At 43.4% G+C, this 15,526-nt stretch overlaps 1 protein-coding gene across 4 annotated transcripts in view; it reads left to right on the forward strand.

Moving 5' to 3' along the window:
- Positions 1-929: 929 nt before the first annotated feature.
- Positions 930-15,526, forward strand: part of MYO1B (myosin IB) — a 178,960-nt gene continuing 164,363 nt past the window's right edge. For all 4 annotated transcript variants that reach the window (XM_003309371.7, XM_009443899.5, XM_009443898.5 and 1 more), the window contains exon 1: positions 930-1,013. The gene's annotated coding sequence lies outside the window, so the exon portion shown is untranslated. The remainder of the gene's footprint in view (positions 1,014-15,526) is intronic.

Raw genomic sequence — 15,526 nt, forward strand, 5'->3', positions numbered from 1 at the left:
TGAGGCAATAGGGCTTGAGTGAGAAGGTGTGTGTGTGTGTAGGGGGGGTGTCCTGATTCTCTGGCCCCTACATGCCTGTATAATATACCCCATCACTGATCATTACTCAGGGCCTGTTAATACACTCTATTCAAATACGTATAGGTATTTGAAATTTCTTTTAAACTACCTCTTATGTATTTATAACACAAAGAATTGGCCAGTGTCTATTTCCCACAATGTGAGATTAAGTAATTTAAAAGATACTAAAAGTCTTGTAAATGAAGACACACCACACCACTCAGTATAATTTTTTTCTTTTTCTGTGAAACTAATATTTTCTGATATTCTCGGCATCCAAACATTTTCATCTTGGGGAGGAGGAAAAATTGAGACTTACTCCCACTGTTTGCCGGAATGTGACCCCAGGCTGGCTTCGAGTTGTCAAACGTTGTATTTCTCATTTTATGTCAGTGAGTCTGGAAGCAAAAAAGGTAGAAAGACTGCCTTCCGTGGGGGCCGCGACCATCGCCCTTCCTTCCCTCAAGCCTCGTCCCATCCAGGCTCGCCCCGGGTGCGGAGGGTCGGGCCGCAAACCCGCAAGGCGCGGAGGCCGCCGCGACGCTCACCGGGGGGCGCTGTGAAGCCGGCACCGGGCGGCCAGAGGTGAGTCGGCTCGGAGGCGGTGGCTCCCGTTCCTGCCCGCGCGCCGAGGGGCGAATCCCAGGCAGCGAGGTCGCCGCCCCCGCCCCTCGGCCGGCCCCTCCGCCAGCGGGCGAGAGGGGAGTGGCCGGGCTCCTCCCGCCGCCGCTGAGCACTCGCAGCTGGGTGCGCACGGGAGCCTCAACCGCGGCGCGTGGAGGCAGTACCAGAGCGCGCGGCGCGCAGTCGGCCGGCAGCCGCGGGACAGCCTTGGCAGAACAGCCGCGGCGGGAGCCCCGCAGCCCCGGGCTGGGCCCGCGTGCCGGAGCGCCACCGGAGAGCGAGGACGACGTGGACGCGGAGTGGCGCCCGGCGAGGTAGCGCCAGGCGAGGTAGCGCGAGCGCTTTCTCTCTCTCTCCCCTGCCCTTCCCTCTGCGTCCGGCGTCGGCCCCCGAGGCGCCTGCTCCGCGCCTTTGTGCCCGCGGTCCCTGGCCCCGTCGCACCCTGCGGGCGGGGGTCAGCGGGCTCTGCCGCTCTCTTGGGAGACGCGGCGCTGCGGCGGGAACGGCGCACGCTGTAGGTTGCGGAGGGTGGTCGTGACTCCGCAGTGGCTTTGGGGGTGGCGGGAGAGAAGAAGGGCTTGTAAACTAAGTTGCTCTTACTTTGCCCCATGCCTCTCGTACCTGTGGGCAGAGTCGAATCTCGGCTGTCCTCGTGTTCACCCACAGCCCCTCCATTCCTCTGGCCCACAGCTGTTTCCTGGCCCCCTGGAAAGACACGGTGTGGCTTCCTCCGGGCAGGAAAGCGGAGGGAGAACAATGGGGCGTCCTGGGGAGTGGGGTTCAGGTGCGGTGTGCCCCGGCGGCGGCGGGGGAGGAGGAGCCCGGGACGCTGTGGGCCTCCCTGCGCGTGCAGCTGCGCTCGCCTCCTTTGTTCCGCCGCTGCGGAGGGGGTTGCCCTGGGTCTCGTTTCCTGCCCGGGATGGGATTGATTCACGGTCCCAGAGAGGGAAGGGGAAGGGGGCGGGGCTGGAATGGAAACCAGATTAGAGACGGGAGCTACGAAGGGTGGTGGGGCCGGGAGGAGAGTTGGGGAGAGGGTTGGGAGAGGGTGATGAGAGCGCGCTGGAGAGGTAATTACAAACACACAACATTTTGTTCAAGGGCCATGTGAGTTTCTAGAGCTTATTTGTAGTGCTTTGTTCAGGCTTCGGCCCAGCGTTTATTGCTGCAACAAGTTGTGTGCTTCTGGAGTTTCTAGGCGTTCCCAATGTTAGATTGCTCAAAGCAAATCTTCTTAGTTACAGTGAAAGAAGCCCCCCCCCCCCCCTTTTTTTTTTGAGATTTGAAAAAATTTTGCTATGAACTATGGCATTGGTGTGTATGTGTGTGCCTCTGGGTCTGTGTGTGTAGCTAGTGGATATTGGCTGGAATGGGTAGGAGACAAATTTTATAGAATCAATTTTGACGTAAAATTGTTTTATAGTATAATATAGTACAACAGTTTTCCAGGACTGTTTGAGGACAGAAACCACCAGAAAATTAGACATTGCTATAAATAAATGAATCAGACTATGTAACACAATTGAAAAACCCTTTTACAGTCTGTCCCAGGAAACACACCACACACACCAGCGTTTGGGGTTTGAACTGAGGAGCCCTGGCATTGAAGTGTTCTGTGCTTTCACTCTCTGTGTGAGGATCGTTTAGAGGTGGTAGAATTAAATGTAATGTGTCAGACATTTGTTAAGTGACCTTTCCTAGATTGGAATCGAGACTCCCCAAAGGATTGGCTGACCTAGGGAGGGAGCTATGGGGGATTGAATGATGTGTGTTTTTTGAATGGGGTATTCCAAGCAAAACTGTTTTGGGAGGAGGCTGACATTTCCAGGCATTCATGGTTTGTGCCTATGGGACACTGGTGGAAGGATTCCCAAAGTCAGACTGAAGGTTAGAATTACTGTGGTGATAATTTAGGAGACATTGTGTTGTAGTAGTCTGGCTGCAGACAGGGCTGGGAAGTGGCCCAGAGCTGCCTCTTTGACAAGCTGAGGGTCCGCCATTAAACCACCCCTTTGGCCATTTATTTTGAGATGAACCAAGTTTGAAAGCCTGTTAACCTTAGAAGGCTAATTAGGAGCTTGCTGTGGGGGAAAAAAATATCTCCTGCCCACTAAGTGGTAATGGAAAAGAGCTGTATAAGCTACTGCTGAGGGTTTGTCTTTTTCGTGGGGGATGTGGTCAAATTTTCAGGCCAGGCTGAAAAGCACTGGGACTTGTCCTCAGGAGCCATTATGATGTGAAGTTGAAATGGGATGGTGTCCAACTGTCAAGCTGTTTGTCATTAGAACTAACACACTGCTTGGCAAAACGTTGTGCTAGGGCAGCTAACAGAGGGAGACTTTTTGTTGTTGTTGTCTTACCATTTTGGACTTTTCACTTATGCTGTGAATTGTTTTATAAAATACAACACGATTGAATTCCTCTCAAGTACTCATTGTTCTATACATTAACAAAATGTAAAGCATCTGAACATTGCCGCTACTGGAGATGTGGACAGATAGCAGAATCCTGAGTGGCTGGTCTCTGGTCTCTGGCCTCTGGCCGTTCTGGTGGATGCCTGATTGTGTGATAAGGCTGGCAACAGGCTGTACCCCCTTCCCAGGATGAATCATCACTTTGTCAAGCCTGGAGTTAAAGACTAACTTTCCCTGATTGCTGCACAGTTATGCAAAGCAAGGAGGAACGTCTGACATCATGGGGAAGAAGAGGGAGTGAGGTGGGTGGGTGGTGTTTGGCTAAGAAGGGATCTTCAGCATGTAGCATCCATGTTTTTAGCATTTGTCCTCCTTTGGGTAAGATTGTCTTCTACCTCGCTTCTACTGTTTTCAATAGCTGAACATTTGGATTTTAATTAAATAGCCTAACAATAATTATAGCTATCATTTAGTATGTGTTCATTACATGCCAAGAATTTTACATACATTACTATATTCATCATCACAACAACTTGATAAAGTGGGTGTTATCTCCATTTTCCAGTGGAAACTGAGGCCTGGAGGAGTTAAGTAACTTGCCCCTTACACCGTACAGATGCTCCTAGATTTACAATGGGGTTATGTCCTGATAAACCCATCGTAAGTTGAAAATATTGTAAGTTGAAAATGCATTTAATACACTTAATCTACCGAACCTTAAATGTGTCCAGAACAGTCACATTAGCCTACAGTTGGGCAAAGTCGTCTGGTAACACAGTCCACTGTAGAGTATTGGTTGTTCATCCTTGTGATGGTGTAGCTGACTGGGAGCTGCGGCTCGCCGCCACTGCCCAGCATTGTGATGGGGTATCGTACTACATGTGGCTAGCCCCAGAAAACATCACAATTCAAAATTCTAAGTACGATTTCCACTGAATGCCTATCATTTTTGCACCATTATAGAGTAAAAAAATACTAAGTTGAACCATTGTAAATTGAGACCCTCTGTGCTTGTGTAGCTAACTACTAAGTGGTGGAAGTGCGATTGGGGATCCCAAAGTCCATACTCTTTAGGTATATACTGTATGGTATGATGTATTTTAATAATAACAACAGTTTGATTATCTAGTTGGTTAGCCCCTGGCAGATGTCAAATTACTTTCACGTCTATTATTGTAGTTGATTCTTCCAAAAACCACTGTGAGATAGGTTTGGAAGCCCAGGTTAGGACATTACAACTCTTAGAACTGTATTGCTGAAGAGCTGTATGTTATGGCCTGTGTGAATAAGCTGTAAGTGAATGAAACTTTACTTTTAAAAAGTTAGGTTGCCAACATTTAAAAATAAGTTCTTTTTTCCAAACATTTAAAAGTGGTAGAACAGAGTAGATCTTATATTGCACTCAAGGCTTTTATGTTTATTGAAATCCATTTTAAGCCCTTTTTATCTTACAGCCTTTAATAGAACATTGCACTTTGCTTCTTAACTGAGACCTGATGCCAGAGTGTCTTTTTAAGAAGAGAAATAAGGAGGGAAGGAATGTGCTTATAAAGAGGAAGTGGGACATCAGAATTGGAAACACTCGCAGCAGCAGGCCATAGATTTTTCCCAGCACATGCTTTTTGTCCTGGCAGTAGCCTTTTACAGAAGACATTCTTCCTTAGGGAAGTGTCAAGGGTCTTTCTTTACAGTATCCTCTGAGATCATCAAATTTCTGAGCTCTGTGGGAACACTCATTCCACATGATTTTTGTGCTCATCCCTTCCCCACAGGGGAAGTGAACTAGTTTAGGCATCTGCATGAAAAGGGAATAGCAGTGGTATCTGTCCTTAGGGTGGCACTGAGAGTGGCACTGGGCAAGAGGTACCAGACTTTGACACCAAGTACAGGAGCAGAATGGAGTTTAACACTTGGCATCATGGATTGTTTGTGGATTCCTCAGAATGCTCCTGGGCAAATGGAAAAGTCAATATTGGGTTTTTTTTGTTGTTGTTGTTTCTAAGATAAGAATTTGAAGACTGGAAGTTCTGCCTTGTTTATTTATTTCAAGCTAGGACACCATTTGGGGTCTTCAAGTTCTGTGGTATAGGTGAGAGTAACTTTAGTCTCCTCAGGCTATGAAATTCTCCTCCACTGGCTATTTTAGACTTTTGCCTCTGGAGGAGAGGCAGACACATGGTTTGCTAAACTCTTAACAGGTGAGCACCTTCCAACTTACCATAAGCAGCATAGAGGAGGAAAAAGGATGCTTCCCAGCATTACACTCTTACAGCCTTTGGTAGGTCTTTGCAGTTGTCAGCCTCTTCCTCATCAGTTCATATTTTATTAAGCACACAGGTCATGCAAGACAATGCATTAGACACATTTTAAAAGGAAGAAAGGAAATCCATTGTGCTTTCAGGGACGTTGTAGCAGGGCAGGTGGATGCATCCCAAGAGTGGATGTTGGTGAAATGAAGAAAATGGCTATGACAGCTGTAGTGACCAAGACCAGGGGAACACTTGCTTTTGAGACAAAAGCTGAGAACAAACAGAAGCAAGAGAGTGGAAGAAAACTGAACACAGGTGCCAGCTTCTCTGACTTAGGTTTTATTTCCTCCAATCTCCAATGATGTGAAAGGATTCAGGTTCAGAACCCTGACTGAGGTCCAAAAAATGATATATAAACTACCATTCTATGCGAGAAGGTTTGAATAGCAGTGTCTTCCCTGGTGCGTGGCAGGTCCTTGGTACCTCCGCCAACTCTCTTCTCTACACACCTGCCAGCATCCCTTCCTCATCCTGTGTTCAATGTGGCTGTCAACTAAGGCTGTTAATAGACTTCAGGCATATTTGCATTTTAAAAGGCTCTTATGGACAAGACATGCCAAATCTCCAAAGAATGAGTCATTCATATTGAGTTATATGATATTATTCATGCTACTGTTTATTAAGTATTGGGTGCTTGCTTTGTGCTAGGCCTCATGCTGGGTACTTTCTGTAGGTTGATTTCCTTCTCATCACTATCCCTTAGTAGGAGGTATTTGTAGATGAGGGAATTGAGTCACTAGCCCGGAGGTCAAGCCTCAAAGACCCCTTTGCTTTCCAGAACAACGAAGTGCCACCAGGTAGAGTGTACTGTGAAGCTTTGAATGAGTACTGTGGAGCTTTGGGCAAAAACTTTGATTCTTTGGGTGAGTACTTTGATGCTTTGGTCACTTTTAAGGAGTTCTTTTTAAGGAGTTAGAGGGAGAGCCCAGCTGTTGTCCCTCTCCTTCCTGGCTTGTTTCCTTTGTCACCTGAAGTCAGGATTCCTGTAGGTGTCCTTGGCTGGTCCAAAGCTAGGAGAATTGGTTGAACTGCTTCTCAGTTTATCCTTTTCTGGGTGTTTTGGCTTCCCAGTCCTGCGTCATTCTCCTTCCCCAGCTGAGGGAGACAAGATTCAGCCTGCTAGTGAGAGACTGAATAGCCAGTCCCTTTTCTTACCCCCTTGCTGGCCATGCCTTTATCTTCAGGAATCGATTGTCATCTGGGAGTTTCAGGGCGTTTGTCTGATCTCTGGTCTCCAGTCTGCCTGCGAGCAGCATGCCACAGGGCATCCAGTCCTGGAGCTCGCTCAGATCTTTGATGTGTGAGAATAAGCGGTGTGGATGCCATTGCAGAGCTGGGTTTTGGGAAGAGAGTTGGGGTGAAATTTGTACTCTTCCAAGATAGGCAGTTTTATAAATAGCAGAAAAGTAAAAATTGACATTCTTCTTTTGCTTATCAGATAAGCACCTGATAAGTTTCTGAAAATGCAAGGGGCCTGTCTTTCCTTGATAACTTAAGAGAGGCTTAAGAGGAAACCAAATCTCTGCCTTCTGGGGACTTTCAGTCCAATTCTTCCTGGACTCAAGATGCTATAAGATTGCACAGGTGGCTTAAGTTTGCTGTGTTAAAATGAAAATATAGTAATGTAGTTCAGAATTGTACATTACAGGTTTTTAAATTTGTTTAAAAAAAGAATGCAATATCTTTAAAGACTTTTTAGAAAATTGAATTGAAAGGACAGTGGAACAGATTATTAGTTATTGACATTATAATACGTTTACACGTCATTTGCCTACTTAATTTTCACTGGTTACATGAAAGCATTTTCACATTGCAACCACAACAAAAAGCTCCCCCAAAATACACAAAGAATCTTAATTGCAAGATTCCTGCTGGTCCCACTTAACATTTTCCAGTGTATACCTTCTCTCTCCATCATTGCTGCTTTGCTTTACATTTTATATTAGATCCTGAATTGCTATTTGTGATGTTCAGATTGCAAATATACTAGCTTCCTAACTGATCATTTTTTCCCTTAAAAGTACTTCAGAGTGATTGGTCACTGTTTTATTCATTTTAGACCCACAGTCTAAATGCTTTAAGGAAAAGCTTAATTTTCATAGACATTGGGCCTATGCCAATTTGCATGGCTTGTTATTTTTGTGATCCTCATATAATCTGCTTCTAGTCATAATAGGTAGATCACAGTTTTGAGCTACCCCTGATATAGTGAGCCATCTATGAAAAAGTTCTCGCTTGCCTGAAATTTTCAAAGTGTTGAGAGCTATTCATAAAAATATATGAACTGCCACGTTGGTCAGGTTCAGGGCTTATTTGCCATAGTATTCTGCAGGTATTCTGTGACATTCAGGAAGGAAAATAGAGTTAGACTCCTGATGTCAGCTTTGTAAAGGTTCATAGATGTCTCTTGAGTATCTGTAATTACATGATCTCTTAAAAACCTCTTACCCATGTACTGAAATTCATCTTGAATTGTTTATTTTTATCCTGCATTCACACAATTCACACTTTAAAGATAGAACTTGATTATATTGGTATTTTTATTTCAAATTTTCAATTTTTGGAATGGCAGAATGTTGCTATTGAAAAGTGTCTTAAAGGTCACCACTGTAACCCCTTCATTGTGCTTGAGACCTGCTCAGCTCCTAAATTTAACAGGGGACGTATCTGAGAAACTGACTCCAAGTTGTAACCTCTTGCTTAGTTTTCTTTCTAGGGAGATATCTGTCTCTCCAAACCTGTCGAAATCTAAATTTATTACCTCTTACCTAATACTTGGTCCCCTGTGGACTTCACTTCACTGTTTGTACTAATAGCCTTTTCATCACCATCTTGACTTTGGATTCTAGAGCATCACCTACTTCCCCATTTTCTGTGACCCTTACATTCCTCCTGTCAGTCACTATGTCTGATTTATTGTTCTCCCCTATCTTTTGCCCTTTGCAAATCCTCAAGCCCTCATTCTGGTTCAGACCTTTAAAAGGCTGAGTTACTAGAGTATAGTGTTACCCAAAGTGAGTTGTTCCATAAAAAATTAGTAAGTTGGAAAAAAAAAAAACCGAAAAAATACCCCACCCATAAAGTTGGTAAATGTTCCTGTAAAAAGGGTTCCTTGGCCAGGTACATGTTAGAATAGCTGGTTAAGTTTCTTTGCAGAAAGACTTTTCGTGGCCTTCATTTGTGACTGTGTACTGTGAATTCCCAAGAGAAAGATACAGTATGCACTTGTCCCAACTTATGTCACCATTGTACCACGTTTTGGGGGGATCATTTCGTAGATAACACTGCTATAGTCACTTCACTGTACCTTTTTAGGTTCTGTCACTGCCTGGCTTCCTGTGGGAATGTGCATTCCATGTGAGCCGTACTTGGTTCACTCTCAACTGTGTCTTGTGCTTTTACCTTGTTGTTCTGGATCATTCCTTCCCCCCAGAAGCCCCTCTCCCCTATCACACTGGCACATCCTTCTGTGCCCAGCTTTGTGCCTGTCTTCTCCGTCAGTTTTCCCAGACTCAGGTTGCCCTTGTTCTTCTGAACTTACACTTAACTGTTTCACAACTTAAAAAAAAAAAAAGAAAATACTTGAAGCACAATGAAATGTTGAAAGTAACCTTACACATTCATATGGTTAAATTATTGGAATTCCCACAAAATTCCGTTTTCCATATTTGCGTCAGTTGACGCATCACATGCACATCACATTCTCCTCTGTTTCCCCCCACAGGTTAGCTTGCACATATGTTCAACAAGCTTGTTGCTTGTGGGGCTTTTTTCTTTAATTTTGTGTTATTGAAATTGTGTTGCATTTAAATAGAAATTCAGGGAGAATTGACATCTTTATGGTTTAATGGCTTCCCATCCACAAACCTCATAAGCTTCTTTAATAGGTCTTTTATGTCCTTCAATGAAATTTTTATCATTTTATATGTAAAACTCTTTCATACCTTTTGTTAGATTTGTGCCAAGGTGCTTCATGGTTTCTGTGGTCATTTTGAATGAATGATTTAGTACATTTCTGGTTAGTGTTGCTGGTGTACAGGAAAGGGATTGATTTTGTATTTGTTTATAAGTAGTTCTTGATTGATCAAGTTCACATCTAAACCTGTGTTTGCTATGGGAGCCTGCAGTTGGGTGGCTTTTCCAATACAGCATAAAATAACTTAGCCTTTATTGAAAATGTCATAATTCACTTTATTTTTATTTATTTATTTATTTTTTGAGACAGAGTTTCGCTCTTGCTGCCCAGGCTGGAGTGCAATGGCACAATCTTGGCTCACTGCAACCTCCACCTCCCAGGTTCAAGCAATTCTCCTGCCTCAGCCTCCCGAGTAGCTGGGATTACAGGCATGCACCACCACGCCTGGCTAATTTTGTATTTTTGGCAGAGATGGGGTTTCTCCATGTTGAGACTGGTCTCGAACTCCTGACCTCAGGTGATCCACCCACCTTGGCCTCCCAAAGTGCTGGGATTACCGGCGTGAGCCACCGCGCCCGGCCTCTTTATTTATTTATTTTTTTAGAGACAGAGTCTGGCTCTGTTGCATAGGCTGGAATGCAATGGCATGATCGTAGCTCGGTGCAGCCTCATACTCCTGGACTCAAATGAGCCTCCCACCTCAGCTTCCCAAGTAACTAGGACTATTGGTGTGCGCCTCCATGCCCAACTAATTTTTAAATTTTTTGTAGAGATAATGTCTCATTGGTCCCAGGCTCCTGGCCTCAATCAGTTCTCCTGCCTTGGTTTCCCAAGTGCTGGGATTACAGGTGTAAGTCACCACACCTGACCTAATTTAAAAATTATATGCAGTACTTTTAGAAGTAAGGAAGGGGTGACTTTTAGTTATTTAATGTGTTCATTTATTAACTCATCAAATGTTTAGGTGCCTAGTATGTTTCAGGCACCGTACTAGGTACTGTGTTTTTGTTTTTGTTTTTGTTTTTGTTTTAGAGACAGGGTCTCTCTTTGTTGCTCAGGCCAGAGTACAGTGGTGTGAACATAGCTCACTGCAGGATTGAACTCCTGGGCACAAGTGATCCTCCTGTCTCCACCTCCCAAGCACCTAGGACTACAGACAGCATCTCCACACCCCACTAATTTTTTACATTTTTTTTGTGGAGACGGGGTCTTTCTATGTTGCCCAGGCTGGTCTTGAACTCCTGGCCTCAAGTGATCCTCCCTCCTCAGCCTCTTGAAGTGTTAGGATTACAGGTATGAGGCACTACACCCATCCTGTACTGAATCTTTAATGTTGAACAAAACAGATGTGGTTTCTGCTCTCATGAATGTGAAGGGGAAGAGACATTGTGGAAATGGACACGGATAAATATGTATTTGTGGATTAGCATGGATACTGTGAAGGAAAAGGACAGGGGGCTGTGAGAAACAGAAAGGCGGAGAGAGGGAAATTTAGATTGGGGTACAAGGAGAGCCTGACTTAGGAAATAAACATTCACACAGCTGCCTGAAGGATGAGTTGGTGTTAAAGAATGAGGAGGATGGAAGAACTTTCTAGGCAATAAAAAGAGGCTCAGAAGCCCCAAGGTGGGACTCTACTCTGAATGACACAAAGATGGGAATTTTAGTGACTGATGACTTAAATCAAGTTATTAATTCTTAGTAAATTATCATAATAGTGGTATTTAACAGTGTTTTACACACTATTATGACAAAGTGAAGGTATTTATTTTTGATCAGTGTATCCTCATCCTGCCAAGTGAAGCTGGCTAGATTCAGAGAGCTGCCTCTATGGTGAGGCTTGAATGGGGCCACTGCCCACACCCCTACCCCCTCTGCATTTTGAGTATTGCCACTGCTGCTGCCATTGGGTCCTGGCATCTGCTGGACACGAGCGTCCTGCTCAGCAATTTTCTCCTGAGCTCTGCACTAATAGACGGGGTCCTTTAAGGTCAGGTCAGGTCAGGTCGGAAGAAGACTGCTCTGCCCTTCCTGGGAGGGGTGGTGAGCAGGGCCTTCTGTGTTTTTTCCAGTGTCTCAGCCTTCTCCACTCTCCCTCCTTCACTGTCTCTTAAACACACACTGAGGGCTCAGGCATGACAATGGGATGGGATCCAAACTGAGTTACACACCTACCTAGAATCTGTGCTCTGTTTGGTCATTAAGGCATTGCTCTGGGGCAGGCATGACTGAGCTTAGTTGAGATGAGTCCTCTGTATAGTGAAAAGCTATGTGGTGCAGTGGGCTGGGCTCTGGAGACAATACTGGTGTTTGAAACTTGACTCTTCTCCTTAGTAGCCCCCGGACCCTGGGCTTGTAGCTTAAACGGTCTGCCTCCATTTTCTCATCTGCGCAATGTGGGTAATTTTGCAGAGCTGCCTTCTTTGGGTTATAGTAAGGATTAAATGAATCAACACATGTGCAGCCCCTAGAACAGTGTCAGGCACAGAGCAAGCACTCGGTGTAGATGTTAGTTACTACTATTCAGCCTTTCCTGCAATGCTTTCCTGGGGTTCCTCCTCCCCCACACCAGATATTTAAATCTGTTTGAATCCTAGCAGTGCACACAATTTAGAATTTCATACGAGGGACTCCTTTGGAAAATATGGGGAGAAAGATGGCAAAAAAAGAAACCAAAATGTTAAGTGATTGTGTTACGATAATAGATTGGGGTGACTTTTACTTTTAACTCTCTATTTTCTAAATCTTCTATAACCTGGTTATGTTACCTCTGTACTAATAATATAATAAAATTATTTGAAGAAAGAAAAGTCAGGCTGGCAGTCTCCAATTGGTTTGCTAAAAAGGGACAGGAGAGAGTGAGAAGCCAGGGGTGGGCCTGCTCTAGTGGCATTCACAGGTGAAGTACCTTCCCATTTGTGCTTATAGTTGCAGAAACTAGGTAACGGTGTTGAATAGTCTTTAGCAGAAGTATCCCCAAAAGTTAGAAGATGGGGCTATTCCTTGTGAATCCCCCTTTTCTGTGAATTTTTTTTTAATCTGTCATTATTTTCCCTTTTTGTTTGTTCTGTGCTCCCTTAGTGGTCCTCTTGCCATGTCTCTGATTCAGTCCCCTCTTCCTCCCCCTTCCCCTTGAAAGTCTCTCCTTTTAATCCATCTTCTTTACCTGCTGTCATGCAGAAATTATGCACCCATTTATTCAATTCAAAATAAAGCATCAGTTTTATTTTTATTGTCAAAATAGGTAAATATAACTTTTCACTCTCAGAAATCTAAATGAAGTTGCCCTTTACTTACTTACACCTAAATTAATTGATTAGTTAATTTATTTGCTGACAAATTAATGAACTCTGGGGGTCTGTGACCTCCTAAAAGCACCAGGAATCTTGGAAGATTGGGTGGCTGCAAGGAAGGGAAGATTGAGGGGATGTTGAAGTTAAATTTTTCCTCTTTGCCTATTTTGCATAGGGTTATCTGTGTTGCTGCCATTTTGGTATATGTCAGAATTTTTGAACTTTTCCAACAGAATTCTGGAAAATGACCAAAATACATTTTTGCAAAGAAACCATGCCATATCTGACAAATTTCTTCAAAAGCCCATCGATTTTAATCACTGAAAAGTTCAGCGAACTTTCCAGGTTTTCTTTCATGCTGCTCTTTTTATGTAATTGTGGGTGGAGAAATGGACTTTCCTGCAAAGTGTGTTTATCTACAGGAATTTATTCTTGGCAGTGGCATTTTATAAGTATCTTAAAAATAATGCTGACATAGATTTGAAAGAAGGTAGTGGGTTACAGTAATGTTACCTGCTATCAGCTGAAGAGCTGTTTACATGAGGAATATTGCTAATTTAATGATGCTACACAATTGAGTGTAAAATCTAGTGGAGGACATTTAAATAAACGGAAGTAAGGTGATGCCTTTCTGTACCTTATTCCACAATTTAGGTATTTTATCTTCAATGACAAATGCCTAATTTGAACATATCATAAATATTTATGATAGTTCTTTTTCTGCTTTAAGGAAGTCTGGGACAATTACAGTAAAATCTAGTTTTATAAAATGTGTATACCTAGAGTTAGCATTGGTTTTTTCAAAAGAAGACATCATAGGAATTTTTTAAATTAGAACCAACATATGTGTCACTTAATGATGGGTATACATTCTGTGAAGTGTGTCATCGGGCAATTTTGTCATTGCGCAAACACCGCAAAGTGGACTTAACACAAACTTAGATGGGACAGACAACCGTATACAGGTACAGCCAACACAAGTATAGCCAATTGCTCCTAGTCTACAAACCTGTACAGTGTGTTACCGTACTGAATATTGTAGGCAATTATAACACAGTAGTATTTGTGTATCTAAACAAAGAGAAGAAATAGTAAAGATATGGTATAAAAGATAAAAAATGTTACACCTCTCTAGGGCACTTATGAATAGAGCTTGCAAGACCAGAAGTTGCTCTGGGGGAGTCAGTGAGTGATGGGTGAATGTGAGGGCCTAGGACGTTACTGTACACTGCTGTAGACTTTATAAACAGTGTACACTTAGGCTACCCTAAATTTATAAAAACACAAAGTAATTGCATCATGACGTCACTAGTCGATAGGAATTTTTCAACTGCATTTTAAACTTACGGGACCTCCATTATATGTGTGGTCTGTTGTTGACGGAAACGGATGCGGTGTGTGACTATATCCCCTTTTTGAGTAGGGCAGCGGTTATAGCTGCTTATTTGCTTTTGTCACAGAGCTACATGATGTTGGCATGACCTTGTATCTCCACTTCATACACACTAATACTGTGGAGGAGGATCAAGTCGTTGGGTTTAGCCTAGGCATGCCAAGGGTATGGCATGAGCATGGAACACATAATGCTAGAACTGCCAGCCCAGTCTTAATACTTAGCACTTGTTGCCAGTTTAAAAAACAATACAAAGGTATAGGTAAAATGTTAAAGGAAACTTGTACTAATTTATGTCCTTTGAAGTGACCTTTTTGTGTCTCATGGACTCTGGGCTGTAATACCTGACTATGTTCTGCAGCTTGGATGGAGAAAATGCCCCTTCCTTACCTGGCAGGCAGTGAGCCAGGTTGGACATTAGATACATAGTCGACTTCACCTACTCTGTGATTTAGCTTCCAGCTTTACAGTTTGCTGTCTTGGCAGCAGCTTGTGCATGGCGAACTTTTCTGACTAGAACAGTTAATAACCCCCACAGATGTTGGGAGCCCAGTTTTGCAGCTGTTGATATGTCCAGTTGGATTTCTTGAAAGAATTAATCAATTTTGAAGATCTCATGCCGTGGGCTGTAAGCATAATAGGATTTAGGGGGAAACTTTACTTTATGGGAGTTTGAGTTGGTATTGCAACAGATGTAGCAGGAGGTTGAACAGCAGCTGAAGGGATGCAGGAAAATCGAGTTTAAAAAGACGTTTGTGAGCCTACCACTCTAAAAGTGTCAACTGTGGTCATTTCTGAATATTCTTTTCCAGGCTTTTTATGTGAATGTTTTAAAATGTGATCATAATCATAGAGTACATACATTTTCTATATTGCTACATAGTATTTGAAATAAATTTTATAGTTGTGTATTATTCCATTGAGTACCATCATTTTCTGCAACATCCCTTTATTTTTGGGCATTTGTATTCCTTCTGCCACTTTGCTGTTGTGAATAATGCTGTGATGAGCCTTTTTGTACCTATAACCTTTTCTATATTTTGAATGATTTTCTTTTTTTTTTTTTTTTCTTTTTTATTGATCATTCTTGGGTGTTTCTCGCAGAGGGGGATTTGGCAGGGTCACAGGACAATAGTGGAGGGAAGGTCAGCAGATAAACAAGTGAACAAAGTTCTCTGGTTTTCCTAGGCAGAGGACCCTGCGGCCTTCTGCAGTGTTTGTGTCCCTGGGTACTTGAGATTAGGGAGTGGTGATGACTCTTAACGAACATGCTGCCTTCAAGCATCTGTTTAACAAAGCACATCTTGCACTGCCCTTAATCCGTTCAACCCTGAGTGGATACAGCACATGTTTCAGAGAGCACAGGGTTGGGGGTAAGGTCACAGATCAACAGGATCCCAAGGCAGAAGAATTTTTCTTAGTACAGAACAAAATGAAAAGTCTCCCATGTCTACCTCTTTCTACACAGACACGGCAACCATCCGATTTCTCAATCTTTTCCCCACCTTTCCCCCCTT

Source organism: Pan troglodytes, chromosome 13, assembly GCF_028858775.2.
Source record: "Pan troglodytes isolate AG18354 chromosome 13, NHGRI_mPanTro3-v2.0_pri, whole genome shotgun sequence".
Lineage (NCBI taxonomy): Eukaryota > Metazoa > Chordata > Mammalia > Primates > Hominidae > Pan > Pan troglodytes.